The 17966-nt window shown below is 42.6% G+C and overlaps 1 long non-coding RNA gene across 1 annotated transcript; it reads right to left on the bottom strand.

Annotated features, from left to right (window-relative positions):
* Positions 1–359: 359 nt before the first annotated feature.
* On the bottom strand, positions 360–5063 carry LOC133109358 (uncharacterized). Its single transcript, XR_009704728.1, has 3 exons — positions 4884–5063; positions 3568–3643; positions 360–1061 (listed from the first exon to the last, which is right to left on the bottom strand). It is a non-coding gene; the product is annotated as an uncharacterized LOC133109358 (long non-coding RNA).
* Between the last annotated feature and the right edge of the window lie 12903 nt (positions 5064–17966).

Here is a 17966-nt window from a genome sequence, read left to right as displayed (position 1 = left end):
CAGACAATATTGGATGGATATTCCAGATTGAGGTGGGAATTGGATACATACATTACCGAGTTGGGTGGCAAAGTTTTATTTAAAAAAAGAGAAAATGGTGTTGGAATATAAAGGGAATGTGCCTTGGAGAATGGAAACCAATAACCCTCAGTCCCTCTGAACCCATCGCTTTAACCAGTACAGTGTGTGTTCCAGTCCCAGCCAGAACACGCAGTAGCATCAGACTTCACACAGAAATGTCTTGGTATGCCGTGTCCGGCTGCGCCCACAGATCTCACACCCTCCCAGCAGCATATTGGGGGAGGGTGCCAGATCCAGGGCTGATCCAGCATCGGCGCTTTATAGAGGCATCTCTATTAATAAACATACCCTGACTGTGCTCACACATGACTCACCGGATGCAGGGCCTGCAGTTGTAATGCTGAATTTTAATGCGCTGCAATTCTGATGTTTCTACATTTCTCATCACTTTGTACGTGAGGGCAGCACGCTCCGTGCGTCTGCGTGTTTCTGTCTGCGTATGTGTGTGTGTGTGTGTGTCTGTGTGTGTTTGATATGCTAATAGTCCTGTAAATGTCCCAGGTTATCCTTCCTCCACAGAAAATGTCACCTCACTGTACGGCTGCTCACTTTCAATGCTATCATTGCAAAGCTTTGCTCCAATATTTTGTGCCCCCCCCCCCTCCTGATTCATCAACGGGCCGCCTCCTCTCTTGCCCAACCCTGGTGTGTCGCCTGTCCCTCCGAATCGATCGGGCGCGTGCCCGGGGGCTGGGGGGTGACCTCTGTCCTGCCTCCTGCCTCCGCAGTAGCTGTAAAGTTGCTCTTCCACCTCACCGCCTCACACTATCACATGTAAAATTCACAGGACGTCAGCATAACCGTGTTGCAGAAAGTCATTTTCCCATTTTCCGGGGGATAAAAAAGCAAGGCCAGAATGCAGCAACACTTGATGGACTTCTTGCTCCATTTCACTAGGCACCAGAGGTTATAATCTTTGCCCATTTTTGGGAAACACATTTCCGTGTGAAACAGATCCTTAGGCTGCAGTTATGTTACACCTGTGTAAGAAATGGTATATTGGTATATCACATTTACATTTAATACTCCCATTGCCCTGAATACCCACACACATCATACGCTTAGCACAGTGCATAACACAGTTAAACACACTGTTAAATCTACATATTTCCTTAATATGGCTGGAGTTTTGGTTAGGGTTTGGAAATCGGTTACTGTTAAAGACAGTATTGGGCTTATGTATGATACATGTTATTGTAGTGGTGGGATTAGGATAATTGTTTAGTGCCAGGGTTAGTCTTCAATTTCGGAAGACCCAAATTCTTTCACTGTCGGGACTTAAGACTATAGCCATATGTACAATAATTTTTGTGTGAAATATTACTTCTATGACAATTCCTTGTATTACTAAACAGCAATATATGTCACATCCAAAAAGTGAAACGGTTCATCAGTTTAGATCCAAGAGACCCCATCTACATTTCATGAATATGAAGAAATCAATGACAGAAAATGTATTTCATGTTAGAAAATGCAGGTTTAAGAGGTCTGGATTGGGGTCAGGGTTCAGCATTAGGGTTGAGGGTTAGGTTGCAGATGGATGATATACATATGATACATATGATGGTTTTATGAAATAAATGTGTTTCTGGTAAAAAAAATGCATTGCACTGAAAAAAACAAACAAAAAAAAACATAAAAATTGAAGTTTTGGAAGTCTTTCCTCCAAAAGTGAAAAAAAAGTGTTTTTTTACACTTATGTAAAAAATTACTACATTTCTAAATTTGAGGTCATTCCACATCAGTTTTAAGTAAAAATGTGAATATGTTATTGCATTCAGATGGATGAGAAATGAAAAATATTCATTCAACAAACATGTTGAAATGAACATTTGAATGAAATTGTATCAAAAAACATTACAAAAAAAACAATTCCACTGGAAAAACTAAATATATAATAAAATATATTATATAAATCTATAAAATTAAAACATCATACACTTGTGATTACTGTATTCAGATGGATGAGAATTCAACTTCAACCATGAAGAAATTAATGACATTTTATGACCAAAGCACCATTTCACTGGAAAAAACGAACAAAAAAGAAACATAAGACTATAGTCTCATTTTAAAAATGTAAAAAATGCAGAAACTCTAAATTTGTGGAAATTGCATTCACATGGATCACCTTCATCCAACCACAATCATGAAATAAATGAATGAAAATGTACCAAACTACTAACAAAAAAAGATTTATTTGGAACAGAAGAAAAAAATATAAAGACAGTCTTTGGTCTCATATGAAAAAGAAAATTTTCATTCAGCAACTGCAATTAAATTAATGAAGGGAAATGTATCTAAAGACATTTATGACAGAAAATACCATTTCACTGGCAAACCAGAAGCAAGCATGGGACTATAACGTTCAACTGTCAAAAACATGAAAAATGCATACATCTTTAATTTGGGATTCTTGCTTTTTGGTGGATGACGAATCATGTTCTTTCCACCTCCATAATGAAATAAATGAATGAAAATGTATCGAAATATATTACTAAAAAGTGAAAAAATGCATAAATCTTTAATGTGTGATTAATGTGAAGATGAGAAACAAAAAAAACATGAAAAATTAAAATGTGTGTCATTGTCCCTATTGGATACAGACTCCATTTAATCCTCATCATACATGATACATTTCAATAAAGGTATTCCATGTGTACACTGAATGCTTGTGAAGGAATAAAAGAAAGATGTATTCTGTTTCATCAGGGGTAGAATCTAAGGTTAGCACTTAAAACAATTTGATTTATAGTTATGATTTGGTTTGAATTCTTTGCTATGGTTTGGATTATGATTTGATTATTATGGTTTTGGAGCTAGGTTATGAGTTCATGTAAGAATTAGTCTTTGAATGACCCAGATTGCATTAAAGGAAAGTATATGATATAAGTTTCAAGCATATCAAAATATGTGAAGATATAAAAAGAAAATGTATTCCACCAAAAACCAAGAACTAACATGTACTAACCACAACCCTTGCTCCTGCAGATAACACGTCCTAATGCTTATCATATTCATCAAGTCTACAGACCCCTAGAGTCTCTTTCAGCACATGATTTTTATATGATGGATGGAAATACAATCAATATACAATTAATGTTTTTCCTTGTATATAAGTGATTTATAATGAAAAATGAGTAAATATCAAAATATACAAGAATATATGTCTTATGTTCCAAAAGAGAAAGAAATTGGATCATCCAAAATCAATGATGAACCTTCACAAACACTTATCGAATGCCTACGCTCAGCTAAACCCATCCATAATTCTAACCCCAATCCCTATTTATAGCTTTTGGAGTAATCTTTAACCTGATATTTATGTTACGATAGATGAGAAAAACATAAATGTAATCCAGTTCTATTAAATAAATACAAAATGTGACCCTTTTCTTTACTCAGTCTTCAACAATAATCTATAGTCTTGATACAACATAAGTTTGCATCTTTTTCTTTGAGTTGAAAATGAATTAAAATAAAAACCTGTGTGTGCATCTGTGTTGATTATGTTGGTTGAAATGGATGGGCAAATATTTTGGTGTGGGGAAGGTAGAGAGACCTAAGAGCAGGGGGGAAAAAAGAAGGAAAAATCAATAAAGAGCTGGTCGGTGAGGGGAAGGCATTGCTGATAAAACGTTGAGCTGTCAGTCAAACAGCGGCACAGGAGATACAGGGGATTGGCAGGACGCGTGCAATTAGATTAATGAGAGCCGACGGAAAGGAGGGCAACGATTTGGTGCGTTCCTCCTCTGGATAATGACACCAAGGCAACCGCTCCATGACAGCGTTCTTTGGAGGACTTAGGTGCTCCCCCCCATTACACACACACACACACACACACACCAAGCTCATTGCTAGTGTGACAGATATTCGGTTACTTTTCTTTTTTTCCCCCCGCTACTGAAAAGCAGCACGGTGTCCTTCGTGGTGAAGGTCCAAGGCAATTTTGAGGGCTCTGTCCGGGGCCGAAGGCTAAGGGGGAGGGTGGTTACTGGCTCTAATTGAACCCTGTCATTAAGGTGAGGACGGAGCTAGCTTAAAAAAAAAAAGAGGGAGTGTGGGGGGGGTGTTGATCCTGTCGATCCTATAGCGGTTGGGCTGCCTCAGGGGCTTTAGGTCCTTGTCTATTCTCTCCTCCGTATAAATATCTCTCCCAGTGCTCCAGGCCCTTCCCGAGCCTTATCTGCAGATAATTGGGCACTGCAGCTACACAGCACACTTATGAAATATAGATTCCCCAGGAAAAAAATAAAAAAAATAAAAACCATAATGGTCATCTGAAACAGCGTGCAGGCAGCTCGGCGAACAGGCTCAAGATTATGTTGGACACAACTAGCGTGCCCCCACAAATGTGACCACTGATGCCAAGCCAAAACTCTTACACTAAAATCCTGCCATATTTTTTCACGCTACCTGTCGATCCACGTTTTAAACATGGAACAACCTTTTTAAAATGTGGAGGAAAGCACAGAAGCACAAGGGAAGCCATTTTAACTTGTAGCTAGTTGACTTGATTTAGTCTGTCCATTCACTGCTGAATAACAACATCTACAAGAGAAATGAGGATAGCCTGACAGTTAAATGCATAGTTGTACTGTACAACTTACATTTTGGTTGAGTACATAATCCACAGTTTTTCCTTTAGATTAGTCAGCTCAACCACTAAATCTTTGTTTAAAATATTATATATTTTTCTATATTGTAGATTAAATATAATGTGTTTGTGAAGATAACTCAATTGTATTTTCCTTGTAAAACTGGATGCATAAAGAACTGAAAACATGAAGGTGAATACTCACAACACATTCTTTCGGGGGAAATCTTCATCCAATAATCACAGTGCATTGACAGTTCCTTCTTAGACAGTCCAGGGCCTAAACACTGAACAATTTAAAGTCCTCTAGCCAAACAAAATCCCAAACCAACAATACTTGCTTTTACCTTTTACACTCCAAAGACTCTCTCCATGCTATGCTTTTCCCAACAGGTACTTCTGAACAGGATGATTGAAGCCAGGGCCTTTTTCCTTGGCTCACTATGGCTTGATTGAGGCAGCTGTGTTCAATTCCAGCCTGGAAGCCCAGATATAGTATGGGGTGGAGCCAGTAGGAGAGAACATAATGGCCTTCAATCACTTGTCCCATGTCATGCCTTCTGTCGTGCCCAAAGCAGCCAGCAACTGAGACAAAAAACAGGATGGGATTTTAGAGAGAATACACTCAGATTATGGCAAGAATAACCTCTGGTAGAACTCTGGGAAGGTAACCAAGTTATAGGATCCCAACCTGAACTGGACACTCAGGAAAAAAGCAAGAAATGCTAATGTCAGCTAACCTGTCCTTTCTCAGTCTTTAAAGGTTTTTTTTTGATATTGCCAATCCCACCTGAACCTTGAATGTCCAATTCACAAACTACATACAAGCAAAAATCCCAACTGACTGCCTCCCATGGTGGTCATAATCGGCATAGGTACAGGTCAGATTCGATCTGAAACATGGTGCTCACTCATCAAGCCTTCTACTAAGCCTCAGTTTCTTAACCCTTTCCACTTTGCCCCCCCAAGAGGGCAATTTCCATCCATTTTACCATTTTACATCCATTTACTATTTTTTTACTAGTCCTTTAAAAGTGTCAATACCTCAAACACTGCACATACATGGTTGAAAACTTAAATTAAAGAAGAGGCTTGTACCAGAGACAGAACAAATGTACTGTATGTCAGAGCATGTAAATGGTATTATATCATCTTTATCCAAGGCGTGGTACAATTGCTGCTTCTCATTCACCCATTCACACACACACACACACTCTCACAGCGATTGGCTGCCATGCAAGGCACCAACCAACTTTTCAGGAGCAATTGGGGGTTAGGTATCTTGCTCAGGGACACTTTGACACACCGAGTGCAGGATTGTACCGCCAAACCCTCCAACTGCCAGACAACTGGCAGTTGCTCTTACCTCCTGAACTAATGTTGGCCATACACATACAGTGTACACCAAAGATACACTAAAATACAAAACAATTATGAAACACCTTATATTTTAATAGTTTAGCACTGAATAGCTCAATTTTTCAAGGACCAACCCAGAACTACTTTATATTTATACTACTACTTTATACTGCTTATAAAATATATATTTGGTTAACTATTTAGTTGAATGTTTCATCCATTTAGTTAATTATTTTGCTCAATGTTAGCTGCATGTTTATATATTTAGCTAAATGGATACACATTTCCATAAATAATTAAAAAATCATGAAATAATAAAACATTTATCTTAATATATATGTCATTCTGGGATAGCACATTTAATACGTATACCTGTTTTTCATTTCAAAGATCATAAATGCAATGAAAATTGCCTTCAGTTAAATGTAGGAAAAGTGTATTCACATTTGGCACCCAAATTCATGTCACATTTAGCACCCCATAGTATGAAATGCAAATGAATTAGGATTTAGATCATTTCAATATTAAGTATTAAACAAGTAGAAGGCTGCATGTTATATGGAAAAGCCTCAGGATGCTATATAATTTGTGGAAAGGCGGTATATATATTAGAGTGATCCTTGAGAGACAGGCCTTTATACAACACAGAACCGCAAACCAGAGCATTACCAGGCAGTGACAGGGAGACAGCACCTTAATACAGCACTGAACAGCAAACCAGAGCATTACCAGGCAGGGAGACAGCACCTTAATACAGCACTGAACAGCAAACCAGAGCATTACCAGGCAGGGCGACAGCACCTTAATACAGCACTGAACAGCAAACCAGAGCATTACCAGGTAGGGAGACAGCACCTTAATACAGCACTGAACAGCAAACCAGAGCATTACCAGGCAGTGACAGGGAGACAGCACCTTAATACAGCACAGAACAGCAAACCAGAGCATTACCAGGCAGGGAGACAGCACCTTAATACAGCACTGAACAGCAAACCAGAGCATTACCAGGCAGGGAGACAGCACCTTAATACAGCACAGAACAGCAAACCAGAGCATTACCAGGCAGTGACAGGGAGACAGCACCTTAATACAGCACAGAACAGCAAACCAGAGCATTACCAGGCAGGGAGACAGCACCTTAATACAGCACAGAACAGCAAACCAGTGCATTACCAGGCAGTGACAGGGAGACAGCACAGCAGCCGATCTGTCAGTATGTGCCTACATCCTTACCATACATCTTTAGGTAATGGGATTGGCTAAAATGTATGTGGAATATTTTTATGAAAATGCTCATGATTTTATGCCAGAGCATACTTTCACAAGGCTGCTAAACAATGCTACAGTGCAATTATTTTAGTATATCTCAGGTGTTACTCAGCGAGAAGGGAAGCGAAGCATGATCTACTGTTTTGTCAGCAAATTGCTCCTTGGCTGAACATTTCAGGTGAAGTCATGGGGGCATTTATAGACATGCAAGAATATGCAAATTCACCTGGAGGGAGAGTTACTGCTTGCTTACCACAGCAGTTTCATTGGCACAAGCACTTGAATGTATTTACACAGGTCTCACAGTTAAGTGTCTGTTTTTATGATCGCTCCAGTCGCTGTGCTTTCAAGGTGCATCTTGAGTGGGCTTGGGTACCTTGTCTGTTGGCTCGGAGCCTTCTAAAAATGCCTTCTGAAAATGCCTCTTCATTTTCTGAAAGGGGAATGACACTTTTTTTGGGATATTCCTCCATCCCCAACTCCATATGGAAGAGGAAGGACAGAGTGAAGCAGAGAGACTACTGGGTTGCAATATTGGACACAATGTCGCCAAAGGGACCTAATGAATAATTCAATATTAGGGACTTTCCGTGTGGACCCCACTCTGCTTATTGATTCTTTCGTTGCACTGTAGTATGATATCTATCCCTGCTGTGCATATGCTGCTTTCAACTTATATTTAATCCTGATGTAACATATTTATGTTTCAAATAATATAGGTGATACAATTCACAAGTGTTGATTGTGAATATTATGGGCTATAGATTCTTAATTCAATCTGGAACAATAATGAACCTCCAACAGGTGATCTCTCCCACCTCAGAAGATAACAGAATTTGCAACTGCCTGAGAGACTGGCTTGATGAACTAGCTTGATGAACACCACATGGGGTTCATCATCACCTGAGTCCTATACAAATGTTTGTATATGGGCAATTTTGTATATGTGACTTTTACTTTAACTGACAAAGGCCTGGGTGAACAAAATGGTGGCTTTGTGTTTGCACAAAGGTGCTATAAACATGACTTTGATATCCAACCTAAGCCCATGGTGAACAATCTGAGGAGGAAAGACCAATGGGGTACCAAAGCTTTTATGAAGTATTTGGCAGGATGAGACACTAAATAACTAAAAAAACACACAAAAGATAAACAAAAACATAAAAAACAGCCAAGTTTCAAATCACGCCTTTTAATGAGGAGAAATGAAAAAGAGAGAGCCTGAGAAAGGGTATGTGTGTGAGTGCCTGCCTTTGTGTGTGTCTGCATGTGTGTGTGTGTGTGTGTGTGTGTGTGTATGTGTGTGTGCATGCTGGCACGCATGTGTGTGGCTTTTATTTGTCTGTGGAACACAGTACAATACGGAAACAGTATAAGGAATCACGACTGGCGTACTAACAGGCATACACTCATTCTTTCTGTCTCTCCCACACAAATAAACATGCACACACAATGCACACCGTGGGCGAGGAGTGGCTGGAGTAGAAGGTCATGCCTGCCAAGGGCACCCACAGCCTGGTGCTTTCCCCCCGGCCTGGAGCAACCCCCTCTCTGCGGCTTAGTGACAATCTGCCCCCCCCCCCCCCCCCCCCCCAAACTCTCCCCAAGGCCCACAGTCAAGGTCATCTCTCCAGGGTTCCTTCTCTTTTCCCTGTTTTTATCTTCACTTCTTGGTGGAAAATTCCACATTATACCATGTTCAGGCACCAGTTGGTTGGTAGTTGGCTCAGAGCAGGATGGTTAAATGGGTTCATACAGTAGCTCAACAGGACGGATTCTGATTGCAGTTGACCATATAACCAGCCAGGGTTTCCCTGTTGTCACAAAGATGACCAGTTTCAAACAGTGAGTGGTTTTAAATTAAATATATTTTAAAGGATCAGTGTAATGGATACTGAAGTTATTGGATCAGTTTATCATCATGATTCAAATTAAACTTCCAACAGAAGGTGCTAGCAAGGATAATCATTTTTCCCTAATAGGGAAAAACAATGTAATATTTACAATCTTCGAATGGAACTATACAGTAAATATTTCCATTTTAAGGATTGACACATCTCCAAGTAATGATACACCACCCTATTTAAAAAAAGAAAGAAAAACACCTGTGGCCTACTTATGCCTGTGGCCTAAGGTAAAATATATTTAAATGTGTTAAATAATTGGCTAAATAATTGGTTGAAGAAACACAGTTTGAAACAGCTGACCTGTTGAAATTGGTAAATTGTTCATACCTGGAAACAAACTACTAGCTACAAGTGCTCAATGATCAAGCATTAATTAAAAATGATATTTACAGTTATCTCAAACTGGATGTTAAAGAAGCTATGACTTTTGACATGCTTTTCAGCATTTTTAGTCGAGTCAGGAAATAATTACTGTATGCAACAGAGCAAAAAAAAAAGAATTGATATAATATCAGACCACTTTGATGCTGTGCATTCAGGCAATCTGTCCTAAATTTCCTAAATGCTAAGTCTTTTAAATGTAGATCACGAAATGTGTCTTTAGTTTCAATTATTTGCTTTTATACAATGAGAAAAGTGGTTTTCTGAGTACACACCATCTCCTGCTACTGAAAAATGCAGTTGGAAAAAGCCTTGTCATTTACCAGAACGCATTACCTGTATTTCAAGCACCACATCATCCCAATGGTATTCTTTAATATCAAATGCAATTATGAGATTATTGCTCACATTTAAATGGCTTCCGAGCCAGACACTCTTCCTGGAGTGTCTCTTCACAAGACAGACACTTATTTGAACACAACATTTTGCATGGATCAACTCCAGTATGAACGGTTAGGCCATTAAGATGGAGATAGGCCATGGAAAGTCAAATAAACCAATGTCCTAATGAAATCCTTTCTCAGGAACTTTACTTCAGTTGAGGACAAAAGCACATACAGTGGAAAGAGGAAAGAAGTACTCATTACTTTTGGGTCCACACGACTCCATGGCTTTAAATTCTGAATCTTTCATTTGTTTTTACATTTGTATCTTTAGTATGCAGTACTATATTAAGCTACATTTTACCTCCTGAGGTACAACTATTAATAATCTAATAACACTTTAAATGAGTGATAAAAGCCCAATTAAATATTTATCAATGGAACGCAACTATTGATATTTTTCTTTGATAACGTAAAGGAAAAAATGTAGCACTCAGTGCATACAGCTTCCAAATTGATTATTCATTCATCATTATCCTAACCCGCTTATCCTGAACAGGGTTGCAGGGGAGCTGGAGCCTATCCCAGCATACATTGGGCAAAAGGCAGGAATACACCCTGGACAGGACACCAGTCCATCACAGGGCACACACACCATTCACTCACACACTCATACACTCATACCTACAGGCAATTTAGACTCTCCAATCAGCCTAACCTGCATGTCTTTGGACTGTGGGAGGAAACCGGAGTACCTGGAGAAAACCCACGCAGACACAGGGAGAACATGCAAACTCCGCACAGAGAGGCCCCAGCCGACCGGGATTCGAACCCAGGACCTCCTTGCTGTGAGGCGGCAGTGCTACCCACTGCACCATCCATGCCGCCCCAAATTGATTATTATTGCAGTATAAATATATCTGTGAAGCATCATAGAGTATAGAGATCTTGATGTTACTACTACTACTACTACTACTACTACTACTACTACTACTACTACTACTAATAATAATAATAATAATAATAATAATAATAATAATAACAACAACAACAACAACAATAGGACATTTATTAGAATTATGCTTTGGTGATCACTGTATTTAGATTTTTCTATACTGGCCTCTCCTACAGACCGCCAAGGTTTAATAAGTATCAAATGTGATTCTCTTCCTTCTCTCTCTGCCAGCAAATTCATTTCAATTACAATTTCCACGGCGGTGACGGTGATTTATGGGGCTGCTTTCCTCTCCCGGCCTCCTATCCCTCACCTGAGGCCTCCACACATCATCTGCCCTTTATCTCCCTGCCAGCGCGTAACTGCTCCACCACGCATTCCTGCGCCACTCCACCTCCCTCCCTCTCCACCTCCCTCTGTCAGCACCTCCCCTAGCCCAGCTGCTCCTCCACCTCCCTCTGTCAGCACCTCCCCCAACCTAGCTGCTCCTCCACCTCCCTCTGTCAGCACCTCCCCTAGCCCAGCTGCTCCTCGCCTCCCTCTGCAGCACCTCCCCCAACCCAGCTGCTCCTCCACCTCCCTCTGTCAGCACCTCCCCAACCCAGCTGCTCCTCCACCTCCCTCTGTCAGCACCTCCCCTAGCCCAACCCAACTGCTCCTCCACCTCCCTCTGTCAGCACCTCCCCCAACCCAGCTGCTCCTCCACCTCCCTCTGTCAGCACCTCCCCTAGCCCAACCCAGCTGCTCCTCCACCTCCCTCTGTCAGCACCTCCCCTAGCCCAACCCAGCTGCTCCTCCACCTCCCTCTGTCAGCACCTCCCCCGACCCAGCTGCTCCTCCACCTCCCCCCTTCAGCACCTCCCCCAACCCAGCTGCTCCTCCACCTCCCTCTGTCAGCACCTCCCCTAGCCCAACCCAGCTGCTCCTCCACCTCCCTCTGTCAGCACCTCCCCCGACCCAGCTGCTCCTCCACCTCCCTCTGTCAGCACCTCCCCCAACCCAGCTGCTCCTCCACCTCCCTCTGTCAGCACCTCCCCCAACCCAGCTGCTCCTCCACCTCCCTCTGTCAGCACCTCCCTGAGCCCAACCCAGCTGCTCCTCCAGTTACTACAGCCCATCTTCATTTCTCTATGCTAAACTCCACTGTAAGACAATTCTTCCTCCTTAAGTAAAAGTTACCTCCGCCCCTGTCCACAAAGATTTGGGTGTAAAATCTCTTTCTGCTTACTGCTTGCCTGCTCCATTGCTACAGCAAGCAGACAGTGATGGTGAGTGATAAAGCAAGTTGTTGCTGTGTCTCGAGTGCAGCGAACAAGCTCAAAGCCAAGTAGACACCCCCCAAACAGGTCCACACCAGGCCTGAGAAGCTGAAATGGGGCCTCAAGTACCCACTGTCCTCCTGGGCCAGACCCAGGCGAACACTAACCCATGCACACAGACCGAATGACTCAGACACACACGCCCCAAGAACAATCCCACAATCCCTCAGCCCCTCCCTGTCTGCTCCTGCCCCAGGTGAGTCCACAGGCAGGCAGAGGAAGAGAGAGCCCAGGCAGCGTAATTACAGAGCGAGTGTCTGCACAGCGCGGCTCTAAATCCCCCGGCACGGATGTGCACCGGCGCTGCTGCAGCGCCTGGCACATTTACATGCAGAGGTTCCGCTCTGAGGCTGTAAATGAGGCTCGCTTTTCATTTACGACTGGCCCCGGCCGTGAAAAAAAGAGGGGCTAACGACTCTGCCCAATTTGGCATTTGGTAGCAATCAGAATCTGGTACAGACCATACCTTTTTTTGGATTGTCTCAGAATTTTACTGTTGCATCTGTTTGTGTGTGTGTGTGTGTGTGTTTGTGTGTGCGTGTATGTGCATGTGAATGTGTGTGTGTACCTGTCTGGCTATGTATGTGTGTTTATGCATATGTGTGTAGTATGTGTGTGCATATGTGTACTATATTTGTGTGTGTAGTACGTCTATGTGTATGTAGTATGTGTGTGTAGTACGTGTGTATGCGTGTATGTGTATGTGGTATGTGTGTGGTTATGTATGCTGTATGTATGTGTAGTATGTGTATATGTGTATAGTATGTGTGAATATGTGTGTGTGTGTGTAGTATGTGTGTGTGTATGTGTGTGTGTGTGTGTGTGTGTGTGTAGTATGTGTGTATGTGTGTGTGTTGTATGTGTGTATGTGTGTGTGTAGTATGTGTGTATGTGTGTATGTGTGTGTAGTATGTGTGTGTGAGTATGTGTGTATGTATGTGTGTGTGTGTAGTATGTGTGTGTGTGTGTGTGTGAGAGTGTGTGTGTGTGTGATTGTGTGTGAGTGTGTGAGTGTGTATGTGAATATGTGTGTGTGTGTGTGTGTGTGAATGTGTGTGTGTGTGTGTGTCATTAAGGAGTCCCTCTCTCACACTCTGCTCTTATTGCGTCACTACCTTCCCGTATTTCCCCTTCAGGAAAGTGTGCAGCATTGGGCTCCAATAAAAACAAGGCCCTGTGGCCTGATCTGGGCAGACTAAACATGTGTTTAGACAGCCACTTGTTTTTTTTGGAGGGGTGGAGTGTCTCTCGCAAACTCCGCAGATAAATTCTGTTTGGGAGGGGAATCTTTATTTGGGAAGTGTGACTTTACAGCTAGGTGTGGAAGCGTTGCTCTTCCTGCAATCGAGAAAACAAATATTGGAATTTTTCATATTGTAGCTCCAGAAACCCCACTTCTTATTCATCTTAATGGTGAAATGGGTGGTTATGCCCTCTTCTGAATGTGTTTGTCAATGTCAAAAACCAGTCGGCCACAGTGAAGGATGTGGTTTCTCCTGCTTCTGCTCTCCCACCATGTCTCCCACCAAACTCAGACCTGTGCTTCAGCCTTTGTCATACATATGGTAGGCCTCAGTACATATATTACATAGCACATCCATGTTTTGGGCTCAGCTGGCATCTTGGTGTCTGATTTCAAGAAAACCTGATTGGTTCTTGATAGTTTTTTTTTTTTTAGGATAACAATACAATGTACTTTAAGCAACAAAGACCTACATGGAAAGAACAACCTCACCACAAACTGAAACGTCTGAAGTATGAAAAATAAAACACTGAGAAGCCTTTTGGAAATCAAAACTTTTTGGGCACCACCAAAGGTATGTTTGGAGAACAAAGGGTGAAGAGAAGAACACTTTGCCAACTGTGAAGCATGGAGGTGGATCCATTATGCTTTGGGGTTGTGTGGCAGCTGAGGGCACAGAAAATATTGTGAGTGTAAGGAAGAATGGATTCCACCAAATATCAAGATATTCTAGAAGCTAATGTTCAAAGGTCAGTCCAGACACTGAAAGTGAAGAGCGTTCAGGAATTCCAGCAAGACAATGATCCACAGCATACCTGGAAATCAACCATGAAGTACCTCCAGGAAAGACGGATGAAGGTGTTGGAATGGCCCCCACAGTCGACAGACTTGAATATTAGTGAAAATCTGTGGAGATATCTTAAACATGCCGTAGAGGCAAGGATGCTCTACCAGGGGCTCTACCAGGAACAATGGGTAAAAATTTTGAAAGCAAGAATTGAAAGACTCTTAGCTGGCTGCAGGAAGCGTTTACAAGCTGTTACAGTTGCCCAAGGAGGAGTTACAAAGTACTAACAGACAGGGTTCCCAAACATTGTATTTTTTTATTATTTTGAAAGTGTAAAAAATTCAAATAAAAACTAGTCTTGGCGGCACGGATGGTGCAGTAGGTAGCACTGCCGCCTCACAGCAAGGAGGTCCTGGGTTCGAATCCCGGTCAGCTGGGGCCTCTCTGTGTGGAGTTTGCATGTTCTCCCCATGTCTGCGTGGGTTTCCTCCAGGTACTCCAGTTTCCTCCCACAGTCCAAAGACATGCAGGTTAGGCTGATTGGAGAGTATAAATTGCCCATAGGTATGAGTGTGTGAGTTAATGGTGTGTGTGCCCTGCGATGGACTGGCGAACTGTCCAGGGTGTATTCCTGCCTTTCACCCAATGTATGCTGGGATAGGCTCCAGCCACCCTGCGACCCTGTTCAGGATAAGCGGGTTCAGATAATGGATGGATGGAAGTAATCTTGCTTGAAATTTCGAAGAAATGTGTCATGTTTAATGTTGTACCATTTAGAGGTCACATTCGCTTCTGTTCACATAGATATTAATTGTAAAACATTGTAACATTTTAATTTAATATGACATTTTCTTATAATGTATACTACATAAAGCCAAGTGTATATTGAAAAATGTCATGGCCTTACTAAAATGTTCAATTTTCAGATTAACCTGAATCAGAATCAGAATCATGGTTTGAAATTACCACCATACTAAAGCCTGTCTGGAATGTCCACCTTCGTAGTTTGAAATTATCACCATGTTCAAATCAGTATTAATCTGATTTCGATAATCTCAAACACCGTCATGTCAGCGTACTTTTTTTTTTTATCTTACCAGCAATCTATGTATTCATTTAATACGGGTTAAAGTTACATTCAGGGGCTTAGGAAGCTAGTTACCCAGTGTTTCTGAAGCACATCATTGATGAGCTACCGGAATAAAAACAGCACATTATATTTATTTCTGACACAATTTGTTTTCGTAATTTTATTTCCGTTACAGTAACTATAATGGAAATAACTCTCACAGCAACACACTGAAACATACTTAACTGTACTGTTTTGTTTACAGCTCGACTGCATCCTTGCACATTCTGTGTAAACAGATGTAGATGAGGCTAAAGCTCAGCAGACGTGGACTGAAGGAAACGGTGTCTCGTGCCGGGGCTAAGGTTAAGTCCAGAGGTTGGGCTGTACGTTTAAAACTACACCTCCTGCCATCACCCAGCAGTTCACCTCCTGAACACTGCATAATGTTCCTGTTTATTGAGCTCACCTTAAACTCATTTAATGAGGGCTGTACAAACTATGACACGGACTGCTGCCCTGTCGCAATATGCACTTATGGATTTTTCTGTTCTAATTCCCAAATGTTATAAACTGGTGTAAAGGATTATAGGAAGCATTCAAAATTTACAATTCCTTTAGGGATATTATCAAGCATACATCGAGCCCAGGTGGAAAAAAATCACTGACTATAATTAAATACAAGAGGAAAACAATGCTGCAAATTTTTTGAGGAATCCATCTGGAATCTGAAATGCTCTCTAATTTCTTTCATTTCATCTTTTAATGGTGTTCAGTGTTTTAAAGACAATCCTTTGTTTGCAGTCTGTACAACAAACATATTCACACATGCATGGATACTCACATACACACACATGCACATGCACACACACCGCGCGCACACACACGCAAACACACATACTTACACACACACACACACACACACACACAAGCACACACACAAATACACACACACGCACACACACACACAGCCTCTTGGGAGCACTTTTTAACAGCAACAACAACAGCAGGACTTGCGCAGAAGCGGCTGCCCGCAGTAACCCACACTCTGCGGGGGCGTCAGCGACAGCGCCGGCCTGGTTCACTCTGCGCTATATTGGGTTTTCTCCAGGAAGTTCTGCTCTCCCCCGAGCGCCGGTCGGATGAAAGGCGAAGCGCCTTATCGATCTGGCAGCGGGGGAGTCTCGCTCGCGGTAAGTGTGGCGCGGAGCTGTCGGGGGGGGGAGGGAGAGGAAGGGGGGGAGCGGGGCGGGGGGGGTGAGGGAGAGGAAGGGGGGGAGCGGGGAGAGGGTTGGAGCGGGGGGGGGGGGTGGTGAGGCGGCTCGAGACCTGGGATCGTCTCGCTCGCGGTGAGAGTGGCGCGGAGCTGTCGGAGAGAGAGAGGGAAAGGGGGAGGGAGGGAGGGAGGGAGAGGCGTCTCAGGGCCTGGGATTGTCCAGGGCAGACTGCCATCTCCACCCCTCCTCCCTCGGTGTGCAGTCTCCTGTTGTTGATGGGAGCTGTCAGAGCAGAGCAAGGCGGCTCAGGGTCAAGGAACAGTCTGACCTTAAAACGCAGTAACCCCACCCCCTCCTGCCCAACGCAAACATGCATGTGTGGAGCACACACACCCAGGCAGACAAACACACTCTGAGGAACACTACTACACACACACACACACACACACACACACACCCAGGCAGACAAACACACACTGAGGAACACTAGTACACACACACACACACACGCCCAGGCAGACAAACACACACTGAGGAACACTAGTACACACACACACACACACACACACCCAGGCAGACAAAAACAGACTCAGGAACACTAATACACACATGTACACACACACACACACACTCACACACACACACCCGGGCAGACAAACACAGACTCAGGAACACTAATACACACACTCACACACACACACCCAGGCAGACAAACACAGACTCAGGAACACTAATACACACATGTACACACACACACACACACACACTCACACAGGCAGACAAACACAGACTCAGGAACACTAATACACACACTCACACACACACACACCCAGGCAGACAAACACAGACTCAGGAACACTAATACACACATATACACTCAGGAACACAAATGCACACACACACACACACACACACACACAGGGGTACAAACACACTCTCATTTAAAAACACACACTCAGGAACACTAATACAGACACACAGGCAGACAAACACACACTCAGAAACACTAATACACACACACACACACACACACACACATAGCTGACACATGCACTCACACACACTCTTTCACATCCACACTGCTTATGGAATTATTGTTATTATTATCAGCAGTAAGTGCTACTACTACAGTTGAAATAACAGGGGAGAGGGGTGTGTGTGTGCTGTAGTAGTCTTTCTTTGTGGTATTCTTTGACACTAATGCAGTCAGACGGCTGTGATTTTGTACGGTTGAGCCTGTGCGCCCTGCCATCAGACACAGGACTGTAGAGCTCCATCCTTCTCACTGAGTCTCCTGATCTACAGCCCTTGTAATAACATAAAGTTATGTGAATATAATGTCAATAATATAGACCTACAATAGGCCTACAACCTGATGGGCAAGACTCATCAGACTGAG

Source organism: Conger conger, chromosome 14 (genome assembly GCF_963514075.1).
Source record: "Conger conger chromosome 14, fConCon1.1, whole genome shotgun sequence".
Lineage (NCBI taxonomy): Eukaryota > Metazoa > Chordata > Actinopteri > Anguilliformes > Congridae > Conger > Conger conger.
The sequence above is the reverse complement of the archived record's forward strand: the minus strand, read 5'-3'. Positions and strand labels throughout refer to the sequence as shown.